A 26,213-nucleotide genomic window follows, 5' to 3' on the forward strand; every position below is an offset into this window, starting at 1 on the left:
ATAGAGAATTACAATAGTCCAGCCTGGAAGTAACAAATGCATGGACTAGCTTTTCTGCGTCTTTTTGAGACAGGATGGGCCTGATTTTTGCAATGTTACGTAGATGAAAAAATGCAGACCTTGAAATTTGTTTTATGTGGGAGTTGAAGGACATATCTTGATCAAAGATAACTCCCAGATTCCTGACGGTGGTGCTGGAGGCCAAGTTAATGCCATCCAAACTCGCTATATCATTAGATAATGCATCTCTAAGGTGTTTAGGACCAAGTACTATAACTTCGGTTTTATCTGAGTTTAACAGCAGAAAATTGCAGGTCATCCAGGTCTTAATGTCCTTGAGACATGCATGGAGTTTAGTAAGCTGATTAGTTTCATTTGGCTTTATTGATAGGTATAACTGTGTATCATCTGCATAACAATGAAAGTTTATGGAGTGTTTCCGAATTATATTTCCTAGAGGGAGCATATATAAGGTGAATAGTATGGGTCCAAGCACGGAGCCTTGAGGAACACCATGACTAACCTTGGTATACAGGGATGACTCATCATTAACATGTACAAACTGAAATCGATCCGATAAATAGGACTTAAACCAGTTTAATGCGGGTCCTTTAATGCCAATTAAGTGTTCCAGTCTCTGTAGTAGAATGTGATGATCAATGGTATCAAATGCAGCACTAAGATCTAGTAAGACCAGGACAGAGACAAGTCCTTTGTCAGAAGCGATTAGGAGGTCATTTGTAACTTTCACCAGTGCCGTCTCTGTGCTATGATGTGCTCTAAAACCTGATTGAAAATCCTCATATAAACTATTTTTATGAAGAAAGTCACATAGCTGGTTGGCGACTGCTTTCTCAAGGATCTTGGAGAGGAAAGCGAGGTTGGATATAGGTCTATAGTTGGCTAAAGCTTCTGGATCAAGATTAGGCTTTTTAAGAAGCGGTCTAATTACAGCTAGTTTAAAGGATTGTGGTACGTATCCTGTTAATAGAGACAGGTTGATCATTTCTAGTAGAGATGTGCTAATTAAAGGTAAAGTTTCTTTCAGCAACCTAGTTGGGATGGGGTCTAGGAGACAAGTTGTTGGTCTAGATGAAGAAACCATCGAAGTTAGTTGGTGGAGGTCGATGGGAGAGAAGCAGTCTAAATATAAGTCAGAATTTACAACTGTTTCTGAGGTTCCTGTGTTTAAAGATACAATAGTGCCAGTTGAGGGCAAGCGATGATGGATTTTGTCTCTAATAGTTAAAATTTTATCATTAAAGAAGCTCATGAAGTCATTACTACTGAGCGTTGTAGGAATACATGGTTCAGTAGAGCTGTGACTTTCTGTCAGCCTGGCTACAGTGCTGAAAAGAAACCTGGTGTTGTTTTTGTTTTCCTCTATTAATGACGAGTAATAGCTTGCTCTGGCATTGCGGAGGGCCTTCCTATATATTTTAAGGCTATCTTTCCAGGCTAAGCGGGATTCTTCCAAGTTGGTGGAACGCCATTTCCTTTCAAATTTCCGTGATGTTTGCTTCAATTTGCGGGTATCCGAGTTAAACCAGGGTGCTAACCTCCTGTGTTTTATAGGTTTCCTTTTCAAGGGGGCAATAGAGTCCAGTGTTGTTCGCAATGAGCCTGCAGTGCTATCAACAAGATGATCGATTTGTGAGGAACTGAGGTTAGCGGAGGAGTCCTCTATTATATTAAGACATGGCATTGAATTTAGTGCCAGCGGTATAATTTCCTTAAATTAAGCTACAGCACTATCAGATAGACATCTAGTGAAGGAGTTTTTGCCTAATGGTGTGTAGTCCAGTAATAGAACTTCAAAAGTTATTAAGTGATGGTCTGATAAAAGAGGATTCTGTGGAGAAACTGTTAGATTTTCAATCTCGATACCATAAGCTAGAACAAGGTCAAGGGTGTGGTCAAAACAGTGAGTTGGTTTATGTACACACTGAGAGAAGCCAATAGAGTCTAATAATGAGATAAATGCAGTACTAAGGCTATCTGAGCGGCCCATTTGCCCCTGTAGTCACTGGCCGTGGCATCTTGCCGGCCAGTGAGGTGTAGCTTTTTGCAATTAAGCATACAGGGGCAGCAGACAGTGTCTCGCTGTCCTACCAACTCAGCTTTCCAACATTCCCCATACATATGGAATATGTAACCTACAATTCACCACTTAAACTTGTATGTACTGTATTTAATACTGTATACATATAACATACTTAAATCAACTAGATCCAGATTTTTATTTGGATCTGCATCAAATTGTACTCACTCATAGATACCAACCACCCTCAAGATTTTTTTCATCAAGATCCATGCATTATTTCCTGAGAAAGTAACCAAAATGTTCAAAAGCATTCTATCACGCAATGTTAAAGAACGTGAGAAAAAGTTTCTGGCTCCGTCCCTTTATCCAGATCCGCACCAAAAGTTAATGGGGTGTATTGTAGACTCAGACCCATTCTTCATCCAAGTTTGGTGGATATCCATTCAGTAGTTTTTATGAAATCCTGCTAACAAGCCAACTAACCAACAAACGAACATAGGTGAAAGCATAACCTCCTTGGCAGAGGTAAAAATAATGAAACTAGAAGTAAAATACAAATTGCTGTCCTTAGCAATACATTTGTTTGTGCAGTTATCATTAGATTTTCATTCCAAGAGTATTTTGCTCACTTGTAAATAAAACATAATTTTCCAAAAAGTTTAAAATGTCACTTCAAGTTATTTTAGCCTCAGAACTGGGTGAAGAAATCAGGCAGGAAATGCCTGATTGTGTAATCTGGAACATTATAGCCCATTTTTTTTCCATTGAAGCCCATGTAGAGTGTTGCAGTGTTTGTTAAAGGATAACTACCGTTTTTTACAACCTGGACCTTATTTCTAGCATAAAATATTATCATTTACTCACCCAGATAACTTTGGTGTCATTTGGAGTCGGTCGGACAAAATTAGATCCAGTGTAGCGCCGGTATATCCATATAATGCGAGTGACGGGGCACTGAAACACAGCCTCTATATAATGCATTTTCTGCCATGAAACTAGTTCATTTCACCAGTATTTTGTCATGATACGCTAGTGCTATTCCCCTCTGATTCCGGGGTTGTCTGTTATCAACATCCGGGCTCAAACTAGCAGTAGCAGCTACAGGTAAACAAGCCGGCTGTCGCGGGTGCGCGCGCAGCTCAGAGATGACATCTACCAGGTCAGAGGTAGTAGGTCAACCTACAGACCCCGGATGTTGATAACAGACAAGCCCGGACTCAGAGGGAAATAGCACTAGCGTATCGTAACAAAATATTGGTGAAATGAACTAGTTTCGTGGCAGATAATGCTCATAGAGGCTGCGCTTCGGTGCCCGGATCATTCGCATTATATGGATAGACGCGCGCTCCACTGGATCTAATTTCATCCGAACGACGCCAAATGACACCAAGTTATCTGGGTGAGTAAATGATCGCATTTTATGCTAGAAATAAGGTCCAGGTTGTAAAAAACGGTAGTTATCCTTTAACTCTGCTGTCTTTAGCATGTAGCTGTGAGCGGCTGAGGTAATGCCTCATGTCCACGTGCCACAGTGAGGGTGAGTCTGATCCCATCTGGGATTGGTAAATTGCTGCAGCTCCCCTGGAGACTTTCTGATCTTCCCTGATTACATGTGGCAGCCTCTGACCTGCACTGAAGACCCTCTCCTGACATGGAAGATTGACGATTATCGATGCAGAAACCTTTGTTAATGCAGGAGCACACAAGGTTGTGTGCTCACTGCAGCTGGAAAACTGTTTTAACCTCATCTGCTTAATCTGATGAAACCAATTTTATTTTGGGATAAAAGTAAATAATGATCATGGCTGTGAGGTATGATTTTTTTATGCTCCAGAGTATCAGTGTTGAGCTTGTATTTTTCTGATGCTGCATGTAATTCCAGATTTAGTCCAGGGTCTGTGGAAACTGGAGCTCCCATTTTGATTGAGTGAATCACCTGCTGTGGAAATTATAAACACTGAGCAGGAATTTACATTAGGCACCCAGTGGAAAAGTGCACTGTGCTGATGGCTTTGTCTGAACGATGGAGTAATAAAATCCCTTTTGTATACAAGACATAATTTATCAAGGTATCTGCACTTCTTCACTCCGACTCTTTAAAAGCCATTTCATCCATCTTTAAATAGAGCTGGAATGCCAAATGTGATTATTTCAAAGCATTTCAACTGCAGGATACTGTGCTCTTGTACTGAACTTTTCTCAAGTGAAAATTGTTGCCCTTAAATCTAATTTTTGTCTTAACGGAGAGCTGTCATGCTGTGCAGGAAACTGCACAGACACATTAAATGCCTTCAATTCAACTATGAATGATTGTGGTCAAAATTCAACTAAGATGAGGCACCAAGGAACATAAAGGTCATGGGTCAGGGGGTTAAAGTTACCTGTTTTTGCTGTTTAGTCATGGAAGTCTGGCATAAACTTCTTTCTGATGGCAGAGTGACTTTGCACGTTAAAACGCTTACAAATAGCACAATCATCAGCTTTTCTAATGTGAGCATAAGTAACCTAACCAAAATCAAAACGTGAAACTGAGCTTTAACATTATAAATAACACAAAAAAGACATAAACTGAGATTTTGTACATTACTAGTGTGAGATTGGAGTCTATAAGCAGCTAGATGACCACAGCATACCCTTACCCTGACCATGTGTACCAGCCAGAGGCCTCTGCCCTCCCACCTCTGTCTCAACTCATAGCGGCTCAGTCTACCATGGGGAATTCCAAGTTTGTTTTGCTGGTTGAGTTAGCCAAAAGCAACTGCTCAAGAACCCTGAAAGTGCACAGAGATGGAAGGTCTTTGGTGAAAATTCTTTCAGGGGTTTATATGCTGATTATATGGGTTGTCTGCAAAAACAAAAATAAGCAGCACTTGAAAAGGCTTTTGTACATCTTTGAATAATTTTGTTGAAAACAGTCAATGTTGCGTGGCCAGGCTGTAGCCAGGATTTTCTGGGAGTCAAAATTCCCCCAGCGCAAACCCACCCTCTACAAAACTCACTTTATATTATTAATTGATTCAACTGTTATGTTAAAGTAGTGTTATTATATTATTATTAGTGAATGTTATTAGTACATAGGCACCAGAAAATGAAAGGATGTTTTGCTGCGCTCACCCTTACTAGTTAATGTTAGCTAGCTATAAATTGGGGTGGAAAAATTTATTCACAAAGACTACCAGCATCTTTTTAGGTGAAACATTTTCTTGCATGTAGGGCTGTAGCCAGGGTTTTATAAATACAGTACTAGGATTAAAGGTAGCGTTACAGAAGGAGCAGCATTAAAAAGGAATTAAAAAATCTTGTTATTAAAAAAAATCTTTAGCTAGTGTGTGTGCTTATATAGAAAACAATGGATATGGATGTTTTGATGTACATCATTCACCATCCATAAAGACAAAGTTAATAACATTATCATAACATGTAACTCAGTAATGCTGCTCCATCTAACATGTGATCAATCCCCTGTCTTTTTTCGGCCTTAAACTTACACGTTCACCATACCAGCTTTTCAGCAACATAATGTTTCAATTAAAGAGCCATTTGTTGATACCGGGCTGCTGATCTCAGTCCAGATGGAGGATTTAGCTCCACCATTTAGGCTCGATCTGACCACGAGCTACAGGTGCTGGGTGTAGTTCTTCAGCAGCTACCAGGGCTCAAAGTAGCGCAGACATTTAAATCCACACTTGCTGTCACTTTAAGTGCACTTGAGGCCTCATTTATTGCAGAGCACTTGTAAACTTACCCATTCCCACAAAAAGAAAAAAAAAGTATGCTTCTATTGAGGATGTTAAGTGTTGTTTTCCATTTATCAATGGCTGGGGAGCAGCCAGGCAGATGTATACAGATTCAGGCCCTGCCAGACCAGACTTTCTCTGAGGACATTAGCGTGCCGCAGTGAGAGAGGACTTTAATCCTTGGGAATTTCAATGGTGCGATTAATTGCTAATCTACTTAATATTTTAACCAGTTCCACTTTGGGATGGTTCCTCTGACAAATCCAGGGTTCTTTAACATCTTATGTAAACCAATGGAAGAAAGTGGAGCATGCAAAAGGAGGCTGAGCTCAGTGACAACATAAATGGGCTTAAACATGTTGTAAATATCACATTATGGTTAAAATCTTCTTTTTCAAAAGATTTGGCTTTAACTTCAAGGAGATATTTCCAAATGTTTCAATGTGGGTGATGATCAGGACCACCTATGGACTTCATCATCATGACGTTGCCCTAACAACAACAGTCACTTCCAGAAAACTGGCTGTTGATTTGCATTGCAGATATGTGAAATTAGAAAAACAGCATTTATGTTAGTATTCATGGGACGAAAGGGATCAAAATTGTATTTGTCTCTCCCCATTGACTACTGTACAAATTTTTGTTAAAATAAGATCCCATGCGGTCCACCTGAGGAGGCATGACTTCGGCACTCGGACTTTTCTGCTGTGCTTTGATTAAAGTATTTTAAAGTCTTTAAAGCCTTTATTTGAATTGTCTTGTTGGAGACTGTAAAATACATTCAGAATGGCAATTCAGACACTAAATACCCTCTGTGATTATTTATCCATTTTTCCTTTTGAAAATATTTATTGTTGTTGTTGGCATGATGGTTGTCCACTGGAAATCCTGTGATGCCACCTCTTTATTGAGTTCCCCTCTTAAGTAGGCAGAGAAACCAGAAAATGTCTTTTGTCTTTCACTGCATGAGCAGGGGGAGGAGAGAAATGGGTTACTGAGCAAACACTCTATAACAGTGATAACTGTTGGAATATAGAGCTGTTTAACAATTATTTTAATAAAAATCTATCATTTGCAACAGCTTTAAATTGTATGTGGTTAACTACTTGACACAGGTGTTTTCTACCTGGAAGTTATTCTAAACAAACATTTTGATTAGTTTTAATCTGGATTATGCTACCAAAAAAATACATATTCTCAGTAATGTTTGTTCTAAACGCCTGCGGTATGAAATGGCAGAAGATAGGTGAGAGGGACAGACGGAGTGGGGGAGGCGTGGGGAGGCAGCATGTAGGACCTCCCCTCAGTGAGAGAACACATGGATTTGCGTCTGTTAAATGTCAACATGAGTAAGTCATGTATCACTTGTTTCCATGATTTCTACAATTAAATCATTAAGTGTCATTAAAGGACTTGTGTAATAGTCCCTCTGGTGCTTGTGGAGGGTGGCTCAGTGCCTGCTGCAGTCTGCACTGGACTGGAAATATCAAACTATACAACTTTATTTGTTAATCTGGAGGTTATTACAGCATAATATTTTTATATGAGGCTGCATAAAAAACACACACTCACTTCTTTTATGGTTTAGGCCCAAAAATGAGCAAAAATATGAACTCTGTACAATCAATAGGGAAGTGTGAAGTTTTACTGTAAATGTTGTGACAGCAGAAGGGAAAAAATGTGGGGAAAGGGGTTTAATGTTCTGTATCCACTTTGGCAAAAAACCTGAGTGCTGCTGAGCCAGGTCAACATTCTGGAAAACTAAAGAGTCATTATGAGTGGAAACACTTGTATTCAGATCATTACTTCACACAGCAATTATTACATACGGAGCGTAATGAGTCATTGCAAGAAGATTAGCTTGTTAATTTCCAGGAAACAAAGTGCCTGAAGGACACCAAGCACACAGAAAAACATCCAGAATTATCAAATAATGTTTTATGCTTGCTCTTGTAAACACAGAGTAACTAATACCTGTTGTAGAAAACAAAGCATTGACAAGGCAAAAGCATTCACTTTGACTGTGCCAAAGCTCTTGAGAACATTCACTCAATAGGAAATGTAAGCTATTATTCCATCCTAGCTCATTTTGACATAAAGACACTAACTGGAACCATTACAAGATGAGCAACACACTGCAGTGTTATGCTTCATATCTCTAATGAATAGATGTGTAATATCTCCAACAGGCAGTTTTCAATTACATCCTATCGGAAACAAATGGCTTTTATCCCTTGGAATACCGATGCAGTATTATACATGTCCATGAAAAATACCTTGTGTACTTGCTGCTTGGGTAACAAATTGCCATATCATGTGTTACAATTACCTCCTCAGTTTGGCCAGCCAATACATCTTCCCAATGAAATGGGTTGAAAGCTATGAATTATGGCCATATTTCAGTCTAAAAGAAACAAACCACTAATTGCGATGTGGCCTCTCGGTAATTACAACAGAGAGCCCAGAAAGGCACTCCAGCATTGGGGAAATCATTTACTGCTGCTCCTGCTTTATTTTGGTTTCAAATAACAGACACTACTAATTTGGTGTGGGCCTGACCCCCCCCCCCCCCCCCTCTGCCCCGTGGGGAATACTCCAATCAGCCCACATCTCCACCAACTTTTCCCCCCTCCCTTTACTTTTGCAAGCCCTCTCTACTACCACCAGTGAACTGAAGACCGCCTTTCTGAAATGTTTCTGCTAATTCCCGTTTCCTTTATAATCACAAGCTTTCATGTGAGTGGCTGGTCGGGCCGGCTGGGGAGGGGAGGGGTAATTACTCTGGGGTCCCAGGCATTAACCCAACCAGGTGTCACAGGATGGCCTGTTTACCTCAGTGATTAATGAATGGACTGCAAGTCTCTCACTACCCCCACCCACTGCTCTTTTATTCAGCGTGGAGCATGCCATTGAATCAATTTGCTGAGCAGTGACAGGTCTGAGCCACATCAGGCCTCTGAGGGCAGCCATTCCACCTGAGCCCTTCTCTTCTCACCGCGCCAGCTCATCTGTTCGCGGTGCAAAGGTAATTAGGACAGGGAGTTTCATGAATGGAAACGTAGGCTGTGATAAAATTTGTGTACAGCATTTTGTTGTAACAGTGATAAAGAAACGGTTGACTTTTCTACCCTGAAGCGTATTTTTCTTATGAATACTGAACCACATGGATAATGATAAACTAGTCTGCAGGTACAGTTAACCAATTAGTTGTCATCTATTGATTTAATAAGTTTTTGATAATCAATTGGTTTGAGTAATTTGAACAAAAAGTAAACATTTTCTAATTGCAGTTTCTTATATGTGGATATTTTCATGGCTTCTTTCTTCCTCTGTCACAGTAAAATGAGGTATGGTTGCGGGCAAAACAAGCCATTTCAGGACATCATCTTGGGCTTTTGGAAACACTAATTGTCATTTTCTAAAATTTTTCAGAACAAATACCTAATCGATTAAAGCAACATACATGTAGTAATTTGTATTTTGTAGGATTTAGCACCCCCCACCATTTCTGAGTTATACACAATTGGCGTAAATAGAAATCCCAGGTTTTTATAACAATTTGGCAGATGTTATGTAACATGTACATACTAACTAACTAAATATTTAGTGAAGCTGTCGCCAACTGTGATCCTACCCGCTTACTGAAGTTACAAAGTGCCGAAACAAGTGTTAGGGGGGCGGAGTGACTGTGACAAAGACATCATTCACCTTATTACAAGTCATTATACATTCAAAATTATTTTGGAACCATTATTTTAAGGTCAAATAGTTACATAATGTTGCTTTAATCAAGAAAGTACCGTAATTTCCGGACTATAAGCCGCTACTTTTTTCACACACTTTGAACCCTGTGGCCTATACAATGGTGCGGCTAATCCATAGATTTTTACTAGCTAACGGCCTCCAGGGGGCGCTCTAGCAGGAAGTGCAAGAGCGAGACAGACAGGTGGAAGAGATAATGCGCTGAGGAAGACGCTAGACGCTAGTTAGACGCTAGTTAGACGCTAGCGACAACGGAAGAGAGACTGAGAAAGTGTGTGACGAAGTCATTCTGAGGCTGTTCAACTCCGACACTAAAGAAGATGACTTCAGTGGTTTCGGTGCGCAGGAGGAAGATGAAGATAGCGATCAATGACTTTTCTAGTAGACTATTTTTTTACTGTTACTGCCGTTTTACTGCCGTGATACTGCTGTGTTACTGCCGTGTCACAGGCACTGTTCGGAAAAAAGAATTTATTTAATTAAACATTTAAAACATCTTTCTGTGTACCATCTTTCTGTGTAAATATCTCATGTTACAACGTGGACACCTGCGGCTTATAAACAAGTGTGGCCTATATATGTACAATTTTGTTTTTCTTTTTAAATTTAGTTGGTGCGGCTCAATAGTCCGGAAATAACGGTAATTGACAGATTCAACAGTTTAAAAAAACAAAATCAAAAAAACATAAACCTTTTTATCTGGCGAAATCCAATTCTCCAGAAGCCCAAAGATCCCAAATTGATTTGAAATGAAGCGTTAGTGCACAACCTGTCTGAAGTGAGTGCACGAACATTGCTGCGAGTCAAGGGTGTTCATCCGGCATTCCCAGTTTCCAAATTATGCTGTATTGTATAAATGTATGGAGTCATTTAATGTTTTTTTCCCTGCTTTGTTATTTCTATTGCTAATAGCTACCAACTAACAAGGCTTAAAACCTAGCTACCTATTTTAAGGTCAAATAATAAGATAATGTTGCTTTAATCGAGGAAATATTCAGCAGTTTAATTGACAATGAAAATAATTGAATAATTAATTGCACAGAAAAAGAAAAGGCAAAATGTGACTTATATGGTAACGTTTTCTAAGCTATTATAACATTGTCTTGTAGTGGCAGAGTAAAAACGTATAAGCCACTTTAGTTTTCAGCTCCAGAGCTGAGCTGTTAATAAGTCTTTACCTGGCTTGCATTAAAAGATTAACTTTTCATCATTCCCCCTCGGATTGTACAATAGGGCAGGTCAGACCTCACCTGGTGACTATCTGTTGAAACAGTAAATATGTTTTACCATCTCGCAGGCTGCTGCAAAGCTGTTATCCACACTGTGATGAAAAGGGGTGTGAAAGCAGAACTGTGTCATCACCTCATGTCTGTCAAAGAGGATATAGAGGGAGAGAAGTGCACAGGCTTTGTGTACACAGGTGATTACCTAATCAGCAAGTCCTCTCTAAGAGGGGCCAACAAGGGTTCATGTCACTCAACTGTCACAACTGAACCTCCCAAAGTCAAATACAGCCTCATCGCATGATACTGACACAATAACACATGAGAACAGGGCAAACACAAGGAGAGGAGATTTCCAACAATTAGCATCTTTCCTTTCACTTTTATTACTGTGACTGAGACGCCTTTCGTGCAACAGATTTTTGGCCCTATTTTTGCAATCTTACTATGACAATGTTTTCTCATTTGGTGTTGGAAGTACCACAATATTAAACATACTGTTACTGTAAAGGCTGTAAGGTAAAGATTGTGTATTTAAAATGCACTTAACAGAAGTATTATCAGAAAAACTGTATTATATTGTTGGTGCTATTAATGCATGAACAAGTTAGAAGCATTTTAATATTATAACTTGTTTAGGTAGAGCTGATTTTAACAAATAGACCAGTATCCACTGCTGAGTATTTTAATCTATAAGAAATTAGCATTATTAGAAACATATAAAATATTTTACATGTAAAATTGTAGTATGAAACATAACCGTTAACCATGGTTCTGAAAAAATGCAAAGGAAGTCAAAAGTACAACATTTTCTTGAGTATATTGGTGCAGTGTCTGTTTAAGTTATTCCACAGTAAACTGAGTCTACATGGGCACATTTTCATAAAGGCAATTTATCAGAAAATCAGATAAATAGCAAATTGCAAATTTACCCTGAGGTCAGGTTATGTTCTAAACTACATAGGGGGTACTTTTAATTTATACTTTTAATTAATTAATTGAGGGAGTTGTGTGACTATTAAATCCAGGGGAGATGAGAACACCAAGAGGAGGGATGGCAGGCAGTGACACAGGGGAGAGTGTGGCTTCCATGTCCTGGTTAACCTATTTAGTTTGTCCATTAGACTGGGGGTGATAACCTGACGTTAGGCTGGATCTTGCGCACATCGCTTTGAAAAAGGCCTGCCACACCTGGGATGAGAACTAGGGTCCACAGTCAGACAGGATGCCAACTGGGAGGCCATGGTTGCGGCGGTACACATGTAGCACTAGTAGCTCAGCAGTCTCAAAGGCAGAGGGTAGTTTGTTTAGGGGGATGAAATGGACTGATTTGGAAAAACGGTCAACAATAGTGAGGATGGTGGTGTTACTGTTTGAGGGTGGCAGTCCAGTGATGAAGTCGACGACAATATGGGACCAGGGACTTAGACATAGACTTAGACTTAGAAAACTTTATTATCCCCCTGGGGGGCAATTTGGCGTGCAGCCAGCAAAGCACACAAAAATGGGGTACAAACAAAAACAACAACAACACACATTCAATCATACATTACGTACAACGTTGAAGCTCCAGACAACAATGTCCTGGGGAGACAGGCTCACAACAGTCCATTAATGAGGCAAATTGTAGTTGGTACAAAGGAATTTTTGAATCTATTGCTTCTGAGCCTAGGTACCATGTACCGACGACCAGACGGCAGGAGCCTATATAGGGAGGCCAGTGGGTGAGCGGGGTCGGACAGAATCATTTTTGCCTTCCTGGTAGCCCTGGTTCTGTACAAAACAGAAAGCTCTTCAAAGTTTGTCCCCGCTATCCTGCCACACATCCTCACTACCTTATTGAGCCTATTCTTGTCTTTCGCAGTGAGGACCCAAACCAGCAGATAAAAGAGAAGATTAAAATGGACTCGATAAAACAAGAGTAAAACATCCTCATAAAAGTGGTGTCTACATTAAAACTTCTCAACTTTCGATAAAAATACATCCGCTGGTGGGCTTTTGTGCAAATTGCATCTATGTTGGGCTCAAATGTGAGGTTGCTGTCAATGATCGTGCCCAAGTATTTGTACTGTTGTACAGTGTCGACCCCCTGACCATGAATAAAAACAGGGGAGTGTGGTGGAGGCTTTTTCCTAAAATCAATAATAAGTTCTTTAATTTTAAGAACATTAATTTTTAAAAATGAGCTCTCACACCACATGTTAAAATCATTAACCACTGGGCCGTGAGTGCAATCTTGGTTGTTTAAAAGAGATACAATGACCGAGTCATCCGCAAATTTAAGAACATGCCTGTCAGGATGCTGACTACGACAATCATTTGTGTATAAAATGAATAAAAGTGGTGAGAGGACACAGCCTTGAGGGGAACCGGTTGAAGATAAAAGTGCATCCGATAAAATACCATTTACTTTCACCCTCTGAGGTCTGTCAGTTAAAAAGTCAACAAGCCAAGATACTAAACCCTGGTCCAGGTTATGTGTGTTGGTCAGACGGTCAGCTAAAATGTGCGGTTTGATGCAATTAAAAGCAGAAGAAAAATAGTGTTGACAGCGTCCTCAACACTCCTGCCTGCTCTATAAGCAAACTGCAGAGGATCAAGCCTGCTCTGCGTTATGCCTAAAATCTCAGCCTTTATGATGCGTTCAAAGGATTTCATAACGAGAGAGGTAAGAGCAACAGGCCGAAAGTCATTTTGAGTTTTTGGTGCTCTTATCTTGGGAACCGGGACAATGACAGAGTCTTTCCAGAGACGAGGAACCCTGCAGAGCTGGAGGGATTGCCTGAGATGAAAGTGAAGATGCTGGCCAACTCCTCTGCACAGTTCTTCAAAAGCCTACCACCAATGTTATCTGGCCCAGGGCTTTTTCTCTCTTTTACTCCACTGAAAAGCTTGCATACAGTGGCCTCACTTATTTCCAGGGGAGCATCTGGCTGGGCAGTGGGAGCACATCTGTATGCTGATAGTTCATTACTGAAGACTTCAGTGTTAAAACGATTATAAAAACTATTTAAATCCCTTGCGAGCTCGTTGTCTGACGAGCCAGCGAGGGAAATAGGGCTCCTATTTGATTTTATGCCCATAATTGATTTGACTCCCTCCCATGCAGGTCTGGAGTTACCTGAAGTGAGCTGGGTTTGCACCTTGTTTTTGTATCTTATTTTGGCAAGTTTAAGTTCATGCTTAACTTCCTTTTGCAACTCCCTGCTACGGGTGATGTCACCTTTGTTTTAACTGATATTTCTCAGGTTAATTGCATTTTTAACTGATTTTGTCACCCAGGGTTTATTATTAGGGAAAATGGAAATTGATTTCCGGGGAATTATCAGATCCTCACAGAAATTAATATATGAGGTGACAGTCTCGGTCAGGTCGTCCAAATTTGAACAAGTGTCCACAAATAAGTCCCAGTCTGTGCAAAAGAAACAGTCCTGGAGGCGCTGAGTGGATTCCTCCGACCAGACAGGAACCAATCTCCGCTCGGGTTTTGTTGCCTTCAGGACACTTTTATACGTCGGACATAAATAAACCACACTGTGGTCAGAAGTCCCCAGGGGAGCCCTCGGAAAGGACTTATATGCACCTTTAATTGATCCATAACAAAGATCCAGACATCGCATGTTCCTAGTGGGGCAGGTGACGTATTGATGAAAGTTAGGGAGTGACTTTCCAAGAGTGCAATGATTGAAATCTCCCATTATGAAGTTCGGGGCATCCGGTGCAATGCCCTGAAGCCGATGGACAGTGTCTGCAATAACCTGTGTGGCGTTGGCAGCATTCGCCTTAGGATGAATGTAGACAAGGGTTATAAATAACTGGGGAAATTCCCTCGGGAGATAAAAGGGGCGCAGGGAGACAGAGAGAAGTTCAATATCAGGAGAGCATAGTGTTTCTCTGACAACTGAAGTGCTACACCAGTGTTTATTAATATATGTAAATGTAAATGTAAATGTACTTTATTTATACAGCCCTTTACGACAATCCTTACGGTGTACCAAAGTGCTTTACAACAACTAATAAATAAAAAGAAAAAGAAAAACAATAAAAAGAATAAAATACAGTAAAAATCAAAATAAGATAAAATATGATAAAAGTGTCATCACGCTACTGGGTATTAAAAGCCATCCTGAATAAATGCGTGTTTAGCCGAGATTTGAAGAGGCCCAGGTCGGAAGTGAGACGCATCTCAGCGGGGAGCTATATAAACAGAGCCCGCCCCCCAGTGATTTCCCTGTCACTGTGGGGTCTCTGTCAAGACGCAGTGGTTCCCCGAAGCTATCAATGGCCAGATCGGGGTTCAGATCCTGCTGCTTAAGCCACGTCTCATTCACCGCAATGATGCCAGCACTTTTATACTCTGAGAGGAACTTTACGTTGGCTCGCAAGTCATCCACCTTGTTTCGAAGGGACTGTGCATTGACAAGGATGATCGAGGGCAGGGGGGTCCTCCGGTGGCCCAGTCTTTTAAGCCGCTGCCGAACTCCACCATGTCTGCCCCTCTTCCTTGCTCCACGAACCGTCTGGAAGGCCGTGCTCGCGCCCCCCAGGGATGAGTCGTGACGGACGATCTCCGCAGGGAAAGACTCGCGGTCCACAAATCCTCCACCGGCATTCTGGAGCAGCAAGAGGAATTCCCGTCCATACTGGCATGACTCAGGAGATATGAAATGTCCTCTCAGGAGGCCAAAACAAAGTGTCAAGGCAAGGAGGTAAACAATCCACCTTTTAATGTCCATAGTTGTCAGATCAGTCGGGACAAAGGTAGAAGGTAAGGGTAAAACAAACAAAAGTTTGACACACACACACACACACGCTCACTCTGCTCTGCTGCTGCGTGTCGCCTCACCAGCGCCACTAAGGTGCTGGTGAGGCTGGAGCAGTACAGGTAGAGGATGGAGCAGACCAGCAGGGGGGGCGATGAGAGGCCTTGCCTCGGGCACAGACTGAGCAAGCAGTCACAAACTCCTTAATATCTTAATGTCCCAGGCGACCAAAAATGTTGTTGAATCAAAATCAGAATCAGAATTCCTTTATATGTCCCGCAAATGGGAAAATTTATGTGTCACAGCAGCCAACAGACTATTTAACAATAAACTAATAATATTAGTAAAAAATAAACAATATCATAAAAAGGTAAGAAATAGAAATAGACATATATATACATATGTACAAATATAAATAATGTAATTATAAACACTGTGGGCAGTTATTATTAATAAATAATAAATATGGATATGAAAATTGCCCAGTTAGTGCAAACCAAAATGAGAAATGGGTTATGTATTGAGTTTTTATTGCACAGTGCACAAGTGAGGTCTACTTGGAGCAGTGCTTATTGTAGAGTCTGACAGCAGCAGGAAGGAAGGACCTGTGATACCTCTCCTTCGCACACTTGGGGTGTATCAGTCTTTCGCTGAAGGAGCTGCCCAGTGCTGTGATAGTGTCCTGCTGGGGTAAGGACTCCTTCACCAGCAGCGATGACAGCTTATCCATCATCCTGCTCTCCCCCACCCCCTGCACTGGGTCAAGAAGGCATCCCAGGATGGAGCTGGCCTTCTTGATAAGTTTATCAAGTCTCTTCTTACCTGCTGCCGAGATGCTGCTGCTCCAGCAGACTACTCCATAGAAAATGGCTGATGCCACAGACTCATAGAAAGTCCTCAGGAGTTGCCCCTTTACTCCAAAGGACCTGAGCTTCCTCAGCAGATGGAGTCTGCTCTGACCTCTCTAATAGGTTGCTGCAGTGTGATCAGTCCAGTCCAGTTTATTGTTCAGGTAAACTCCCAGGTACTTGTAAGATGTCACCATCTCAATGTCCGTTGGAGAAACAACAGAGTTCACTGCACCCCAGGATGACAGGTGAGTCGAGATGAATGGCCCCACTGACGAACTTGAGAGCGGACCATCTCAGGCACGAACAGGCGATTTGCTGGACCGCTACCTGGATCCGGATGAGAGCATTGTGCTTCTCTGACGAGCGTCTCAATCTCCCACGTAGCCACACCCACAATTGGGGGAACGGGCATAATGAACTCAGGGATCGGGCTCGTCGGGCTTTCGACTACGGGATCCTGGGCACAAGAGAGGGTGTAGTTGAACCTGCTCAGGAATAGGGACCAATGGGCTTGACGAGAGTTAAGACGTTTAGCGGAGTGTAGGTATGAGAGGGTTTTGTGATCTGTCAAGAATGGCTCCTGTGAGCCCTCCAGCCAGTGCCACCATTCTTGTAAGGCTAGAACCACTGCTTATAGCTCCTGGTTTCCAACATCGTAGTACCTTTCAGCAGGGCAAAGGTGTTGTGAAAAGTAGGCACAATATCGCCTATATCGCCTATGCCTAGAGCCGGCCCTGGGGGAGCGAAAGGGCCAGCTCCTTGCTGAAAACCTGGGCGAGATTGTGATAATCAGGTGGTTCGAGAGATAAGTCTGGTGGTGTAGGGAGAGTGGTAACAAGGGGTTTGTGGATGGGAGCAGCAGAATGGAGACAGTGGGAGTGGCAAAAAACGCTCCTGCTGGAAATGGAGGCTGCTGACCAGTCAATGTGTGGGTTGTTAGTTTTGGCCATGGGAGACCGAGGACCACAGGGAATGTAGGGGAGGGGATAACAAAAAGCTGAATCTGGTCTCGGTGATTACCTGAGATGATCAGGGTAACAGGGAGTGTGCGGTGGGTGATGGTAGCAATCAGCCTGCCGTCGAGGGCATTAACAGTCTTAGGAGTCTCTAGGGGCTCGACAGAGCCTGTCCTTTTGGCATCGATGGACAGGAGGGAGACGAGGAAGTGTCCAGGTTGACGACAGTAGATACACAGCTTGTTTAGAAAACGTTGTTGGCACTCTTCTGGTGAGAGGCGAGTGAGTCCTACTTGCATGGGTTACTCCTGGGCAACAGGAGGAGCTCTGGGGTTGAAGGTTGGGCAGGGAGGTGGTTCAGGGCTAACTCATCCTGCAGACTATCTGACAACCCCCTAGCTGCCTGAACCAGGGGTGGTTCCTCATATGGGCAATATGGGCAGCTGCCCAGGACGGCATTTGTGGAGGGGCGGCATGAGCGCCTGCAAAAAAAAGCGAGCGGACAGTCGCCCACAGTAACCAGCTCTGTAGCAGCTGCCTCTGGGCTTATCTTATCTCGGCAGATCGACCACCTTCATCCTTAAATTTGTTTGCATTCTTTTCCTCCGGTTTTTGTATTGCTCATTTACATGTCAAATCAATTATGTCATGTTGCCGTGTGGGGAGTGGGCGGCTCGGCACCCTCTGTTTTGTAAAGGTGCGTCTGCTGCTGCTGAGAAAGTCTCACATACAGAGGTTGTGGAAGAAGGGGGAGGGGGCCGGGGATAGGTTCACCTCTGGTAATGTAACAGAAACTTCACCTTACTCTCCATCAGCATGGGGGTGAATAGTACCAGCTGTCACATTAAAAGCTCAAGGAACTAATAGTAGCACTAAATGCTAGTTTAGATAGTATCCAGTATCATATGTAAGCCTAGCCTAAGTCTCCAGCCTTGTCAGCTGTTAGCTGCTAGCAAAATATATGACAATATGGAACATTTGTTATATTCTGTTTGAATGGGAGACCGCATTATGTTTTTCTTTTTTTTTTCATCTTTTCTTATTTCATTCTGCAGACTTTTCAGTAAGATGTTATGTGAGCTCCTTTCAGCTCTAACCATTTCTACTTTAATTGCTACAAACCAAGAATTACATTTTAGCCATTTCTTCTTCTACCAGAAAACTAAGTAGAAATTTGTTTCAGAGTTCTCGACCAATGTAGAAACACAACAAGAGATGTCAGTCTTTTTATCCAAGTTGTCACTTATCACTTCAAACCTTCAAGTGACGTCGAGACGTACTAATGAAATGATCCTGCTTGCTGTGATTTCTGCGTGTCACAACAGAACACATTCCTACTCATGTATTCAGCCTCAGCTGAAGTGCAATGACATCAGCCAACAGTGAACATTAAGACAGGCCATTAACAAAGCTGATGAGTTACAAACTGTTGCTGCTATCATCCCAGAGCTCTTAATGGATTGTATTTTGATTGTGTCAGCCAACACTCCAGTGACCTTTTACATGACAGCTGAAGCTGCGCTTTACACTTCCAGCAGCTGTTTTTACCACCCTATCTGTCAAAATAGCATGGTTGAGTCAGGTGGAGGATGGAGAGGTTGGAGGGGTAAATTGTTGTGACTACCACAGGTGGGAACATGGAGAAGGAGAAGTGTGACAAGTCGAGCTGTCACTGAGGAATGCTACAGTATAGAGGAACATGTCCATGTTCACAGCACAGGTGAATTGGACGCTCAGATGAATTAATACAGTGTTAATGAAATGAAAACACCTACGGGTTTTCTTGGCTGTTTGCACTTGTATGTCAGTTTATGCTGCATTTCACAAGCCAAGGGCAGACCAGAGGAATTAGGCTATCATAACATCTCTGTGAAATATTACGTTTTGTTCTTGATGATTGCAAAGCACAGAATTGCAATTACAAAGAGACTGCAGTGGTGATAAGTATGGAAGACAAAACATATTGTTTCAGACTCAGAGTATGCTTCATATCTGTGTGTGGTCTTTTGTTATTTTGTTCTATAAAATGTAACCTGATATTTATTCCATTACCTAAATGTCATCATGATTAACAAAGTGACATTCTGCAGAGGGACTGAAGTGTGAACAGATTTGATTAAACTGGGGCTCTTAACATGCATGGAAATATATTTTTGTTTACAGTGTGATTATTTCCTGTTTGAAAAGGCAGTGTCCCAATTATAATTAACCAGTGGTGGAAAAAAGTATGCAGCCAAAAGTGTAAGCAGCAATTTAATGTTTTTGCTGGACAAAGACAAGCTGATTTTTACTAACATTACCACTTTTTTACTCTTTGTGGCTTTCAGATAAATGTTTCCCTGTAAATTGTAATGAAGTATTAGAATTAAATCACTTCAGTCAAGTTCAAGTACAGAATAAATTCCACTTTAAGTACAGTACTTGAGTGGATTGGTGCAGATCCCGGGGGGGGGGGGGGGGGGGACATGTCCCCCCCAATTTCTGAAAAACATGAATTGTCCCCCCCCGATAAAGATACCCTAAATTATTCAAAATTAAACAAATGTATTTTCAGACTTCACATTCTTCACATTTTAGATTCACATCTAAAAATAAATGATTGAAATGGTGGAACAAATAATGTTTGACAAATATATTTCTGACTCCACATTCCATCTCTGGTCTCCTCCACTACAATGCAAATGAATGGGTAGTTTCTTATACAGATGCTGATGACATTTTCTGTGCCCTGCTCAAAACGACCCCCTCAATCATTCTCTCAGCTCTTGAAAGTGGTTGCAGCCTGGGGTAATTTGCTGCAGAAGCAGATGCCTTTCTGTGAGTAATTTTGATCGAAAGTAGAATACTAATACTAGAACAGTAGTGTGCCCATGAATGATTTAAAAACGTAATCAGACTTTGTTTGCCACCTATAGTGAAGTCCTTAAAATTATGATTTACTAATATAACAGTTAAAGGGGAACTACCGTTTTTTACAACCTGGACCTTATTTCTAGCATAAAATATGATCATTTACTCACCCAGATAACTTTGGTGTCATTTGAAGTCATTCGGACGAAATTAGATCTATTGGAGCGCCGCTATATCCATATAATGTGAGTGATCCGGGCACCGAAGCGCAGCCTCTATATAGCGCATTATCTGCCACGAAACTAGTTCATTTCACCAATATTTTGACATGATACACTAGTGCTATTCCCCTCTGAGTCCGGGCTTGTCTGTTATCAACATCCGGGGTCAAACTAGCAGTAGCAGCTACAGGTAAACAAGCCGGCTGTCGCGGGTGCGTGCGCAGCTCAGAGATGACATCATCCAGGTCAGAGGTAGTAGGTCAATCTACAGACCCCGGATGTTGATAACAGGCAACAGGCAGACTCAGAGGGGAATGGCACGAGCGTATCATAACAAAATATTGGTGAAATGAACTAGTTTCGTGGCAGATAATGCTCATAGAGGCTGCGCTTCGGTGCCAGGATCACTCGCATTATATGGATATACGCGGCGCTCCACTGGATCTAATTACGTCCGAACAATGCCAAATGACACCAAAGTTATCTGGGTGAGTAAATCATCGTATTTTATGCTAGAAATAAGGTCCAGGTTGTAAAAAACGGTAGTTCCCCTTTAAGTAAGCAGTGATACACGCTGTTGGCTGTTTAGGAAAAATAAACAAGGTAGGAAGGAAAGGTAAACACAAAAAATTATTCCCTGTGCAGTACTTTTTGAAGTTGTGATTTATGGTGGCATGGTATGAGTTGCATACGGGCAAAAAAAAAATTCACTTTTGTGTCCCCCTCAATCCTGACATCGGATCTGCACCCCTGCTTGAGTGGTTCTACCTAGTTACATTCTATCACTGTAATTCATGACATTGTGTTGAATACCCTCCTTTATTTAAGTGCACTAGCTGTGATGTTAATCCCTCTGGTGTTTGAACTGAAGACATGGACAGTGTCTCAGTTTTGACAGATGGGGAGAAATGTTTTATTGAAAGGTATACTTTTCTGATGTATTACGCCCAGATCCATTCAGTGACACTTGATGACACCAAGCCAAACCTGACTGGATTTATATGGAAATACGGCTTCTGTGTCTTGAATGAACATCACAACTTTCATTGTTGTAGTAAGAATGGCCTTGTCTCCGGTTAATGAAAAGTTTGGAATGAAAAAAAGTTATTTTTCTTTTCTCACTAATGTCTCCTTTTTTCCTTTTCAATATCTTTTAGTGATTTTCCTTGATAAGATGCAATCTATTTCACTTGCAACATGTTTGCATGCCATTTGGCAAAAATGTGAATTCCAACTGTATCAGCAAGCCGTCACTCACAAAAGCAACTGCACTGTCTGCAGTAATTGACGAGCCACAGAGCATTACATACAAATCAGCCTTATTAATTCCAAAACGACATTAGGAGGTGTTTGAGTTAGGAGCTGTGACATCACCTTGACAGCCAGCTGTCACATTTTATTCAAAATTCAAACTACTCTTTGAATGGGGATGACAAGTTCAAAATAAAAGGCTATTGTTCTCTTAGCCAAAGCAAAATGGAAATAACAAGCAATGCTTAACAGATAACAACAAACCATCAGCAAAGTAATGTGTGAATGTGAAGTTGTAAAATGCTAAGGTATGGAACCCAAGAACAGCCATAGCCAAGTTTTCACCCCCAACTCATCAAATACGACATCATGGACATTGGTCTTCAGCTTCAAACTATGATGCGCTACCTTCCCCTCTACTGTCTTTTGCACAAATGGTTGCTTTACATCTTTGTTACCCTTATAATGCAATGATGTGTGACTGCCAATCCATACTGTCTCAGGTCTCAGGGTGAGATGAATTGAATGCTGAGCCCAATCAGTAATAACAGCATTCTGTTGTGCCTGTTCTTATTCTCCAGGTGTGTGAAGACTGAATGGAGGGAAGTGGATATGGCATCCTCTATAGATCTGTTGGTTCTGAAAGCATACTGGTGAGGGTACAGGCTGGCAGGGATGTTGTAGTCTATGTGTTGGAGAACCATTTTCTCAAAAAACTTCATCAGGGTGTGGGTGAGAACCACAGGGTGGTAGCCCTTAACACTAGACACAGGAGACTTTTTAGGTACGCATTCTCACTCCTAACTTGTCAAATATAGCAGCTTGGTCAGTGGCCTTATCCTTAAACGATGACACTCTATCTACCCCTCGAGCATCATTTAGGGCTGTCACTTTTTATTCAAAATCCGAACATTTGTTTTTACTTCAGGTGAAAAGTTAATATTGGAGCAATAATAACCTCTTTGAAATGTATAGTCCATAAGTGCATTAGACTGTTGTAGTTTGCCTTGTGATCCAGCAGAGGGTGTGACATGCTTTTTAATATAACACTGAATAGTAACAATATAATAAAATATTTAAAAATTAGGGCAGCGATTAAAAAAATGAATTTAATTTATTAAAAAGCTTTGTGATTAATAAATCAAAATGAATGGCATATACCAATATTTGCCGTAAACAAAAAAATATTTCAGCGCAAATTGCTTTTGGTAGATGAGTAAACACATGAATAAATGGACATGCTAAACTTTAAAAGGAGGTTAAATTTCAAGCTTTAAGTATCCCCATGGTACGAAAATTTCCCGCTGCATAAATTACACAAAACCGTGCACCTGCCAACAGTTCAATCTGGGCATTTTTTGAAGCCCCACTCCAGTGTGTTTTGATGTTTTTATGATGTTTCCTGACAATTTCTTGTTTTTTGGTTGTTTTTTTTTTTTTTTTTACAATTTTTGACGTATAATTTTATTTTGTGCTTAAACTTAAAAAAAATGTATGGACTAAAGTAGAATCTGAGACTTTTAAGTCATCCACCAAGCTTGGCTTGTGGTGGTAGAAAAGTGGCGTGGCTCCTTTAAGAACAGGGTAGTTTGTAGTGAGTGATTGGAGAGCTACGGACGGTGGCTGAGCTCAGAGCAGACAGCTGTTACAACCACTTTTAAAATAAAGCTTGCTGACTACCAGTTCACATATTATGACACAGTCACTTACGTCACCGTCATTTACATACGTTAACTTACTACACAACATAACTTAAAACAATTTCACTTTTCACTTGTGCTCACAAACGGGATGCCAACTCTGGTCGACCAGAAGAAAAGTCCTGCATTTAACACATCCAGCCACCCTGACCACCCCCTGGCTTGGCCTTTTCAGCTCTTTATACTACGGCACTGGGTGATCCCAACACTGATGGTAGAGGGGTAACTACAGCGTCATACTAGCGTCGAGTTTTTGAAAAATGCCTTAAAACCTTCAAAGGGAAGTTGCTGTGTACTAAGAAGGCGAGAGGCAGCTGGGAAATTGCTATCCTTATATACAAACATGGAAGTAGAGCAATCTTCAGCTGCCATCCATCAGAAGCTTCCTTTGTAGGTGCAGGTAGTTTGTCAGGAGGGTCATCGGTCAGCGTCTGGTTTACACCTCTCTCTCTCTGTTCCAGGGTGGAGTGGCCCGACTGGAGGGGGTCATGGTATTGATCTGGGCCTTAGATGGGAGCCCTTGACCTGCGCCTCCATTTAAAAGCTATAAAGGAAGCCCTGCTCCAATCTAATGTTTTCCACTGAGGTGCCAGGGGAGGTGGTGGGCACCTGCACTATGTCATTCTGTTTAGATTGGGAGCTGAGGCTGATAGGGCCAGCTGGGCTTCTCTATCATTAGATCCAACAATGCTTACAATAACAGAGGAGAAGGCAAGACAGAAACACATTAGATTTTGCCTTATTTATGGAATTTGATTACAAGAGTACTGCTCACAATCCAACTTGGACATTAGCTGGCTAAATTAATGCAAAGCACTTGGGAGCTTGTCCAGCAGTTTTGTGTCTAGTGCAAAGATGCTTGTCTGCTGTAAATATTAGGTTTGAGGAACATTTTTAGCTTGTCAAAACAAAGCCTCGCAATTGCTTTTAACATCCTTAATCTTTGGATGATTGTTCAAAACAGATTCTTGACTAACTCTGCCGTACATCTGTTCAAACGGCTCCCGTCAATTTTCAAACTATATGGCTGTAGAGGACACAAAAGGGATTTTCAGTTTCCCTTCTTTGAATTTATGGTATTTTTAATTGAAATAAAAATTGGAAAGGAATAGGGAGTGTTGTGTGCTGTAACAGTGTTTTGTGTGTATATTGCTGGTGTGCTGTGCTGAGTGTAAAGTTAGGATACTATAATTATAATGATAATAACAATAAAAGAGAAAGTATCTCTAATAATAATAATAATAATAGCAATAATAATAATAACTAACAATAATGATGATGTTAATAATAATAACATTATTATTAATAATAAAATAATAATAATAATATAACACTATTTTTGATTGACTATACCATTATCTGCAATATAATTATTATTATATCACCATCTCCAACACCATCAACATTGACATTTCATTATGCTATGCTATACGTGAAATTAACTATAATATTATGATATACTAAAAACTAAAGTGAGAGTATAATAATAATAAAAATAATAGTAATAGTAATAATAATGATAATAATAATGATAATAATAACAATCACAACACCAATAATAATGATAATAACCATACTTAAAAAAAATACAAAGAGCGAGACAAAATAAAAATAAAAACAAAAAAAAAAGCAAATATATAAATAGTAGATTATAATTTTTTTATTTAGAAATTCACAAATGGACCACAACTACTCCTCTTGATATTACCAAAAATCTGGGTGGATGTGTAATGCAGGTGTGTGTGTATCTGAGGAAGAGATAAATTGAGATATATTCAGCAAGTAAGTTGATCCAGTGAGTGATATGGCAAGATGTTTTCAATTTCCAGTTTTGGAAGATTAACTTGTTGGCGCCATTTAGAGAAATGAGTAATGGCTTTCTGTATTTAATTGGGATCGAAACTTGTGTCAAGTCTCGCAGCAAGCAAAGCGATGGAGATGGTGGGACTCTGCAGCCCAAGATAGTGGAGATCTTTTCAGGGACTGTTATCCAGAATGAGTGAATTGGTTGACAGGCCTAAGTGGCGTGAAATATTCGTCTGTGTGCATTGTGAACAGTATCGTGTGTCAGTGGCCATGGAGAAGATGCTTTCATTGATTTGTACCCAGAAGTCAGGGTTGGGAGGCAGAGTCAAGTCCCATTTTGTGTTATGGAGGTATCTGACAGGGATAGAAATTGATAGTTTTTTATAATTTATAAGTTTTTATATTTTGGGGGGTTTTTTTGTTTGTGATTTGCTCATTTCTTCAGTTAACTGAGAGGGTTGTCGTGTGTTGTTGGTTATGTTCATTTTTGTATTTTAATTGTTGGTAGTGGAGGAACTGGTCTATCCCTTCCTCATACTTCTGTTTTAGTGTGTTGAATGATATGAATTGGTTGCTTTGGAATAGGTGATGCAGGTGAGGAATTTTCTTTTCATTTCCATGATGAAAAGTAAATGTGTTGTGTGTTGTGTTGTGTATCTGGAAATCCAGATTATGCCAAATCATCGTGTTATATGACTTGGTGATTGTCATATTGTTTTCCACCAGGCTGCCAGAGTTTAGTAGATAGTGATATTCTTGTAGTAGTCCCGTTTCTTGATTGATTGTTGTAGGAAGGGGAGGTCTGCAAGTGAAGTGGTTTTAAATTGATTCTGTTCTAAATCTAGCCATGGGTTATTGTAGTTTTCCTCCTGCGTCTATTTAAATACATGTTGCAACTAATTTGACAGGAAGTAGTGAAGGAAGCTTGGTGCTTCAAGGCCACCTTGTGACTTTGCGTTTTGTAATGTTGAAAGTGAGATTCTCGTTTTGTCAGTGGGAGTGATGGGGAGCAATGAGAATAAATCATTAATCTGGGGTAAAGTTTTCCT

Source organism: Pagrus pagrus (assembly GCF_965226575.1).
Source record: "Pagrus pagrus genome assembly, chromosome: 3".
Lineage (NCBI taxonomy): Eukaryota > Metazoa > Chordata > Actinopteri > Spariformes > Sparidae > Pagrus > Pagrus pagrus.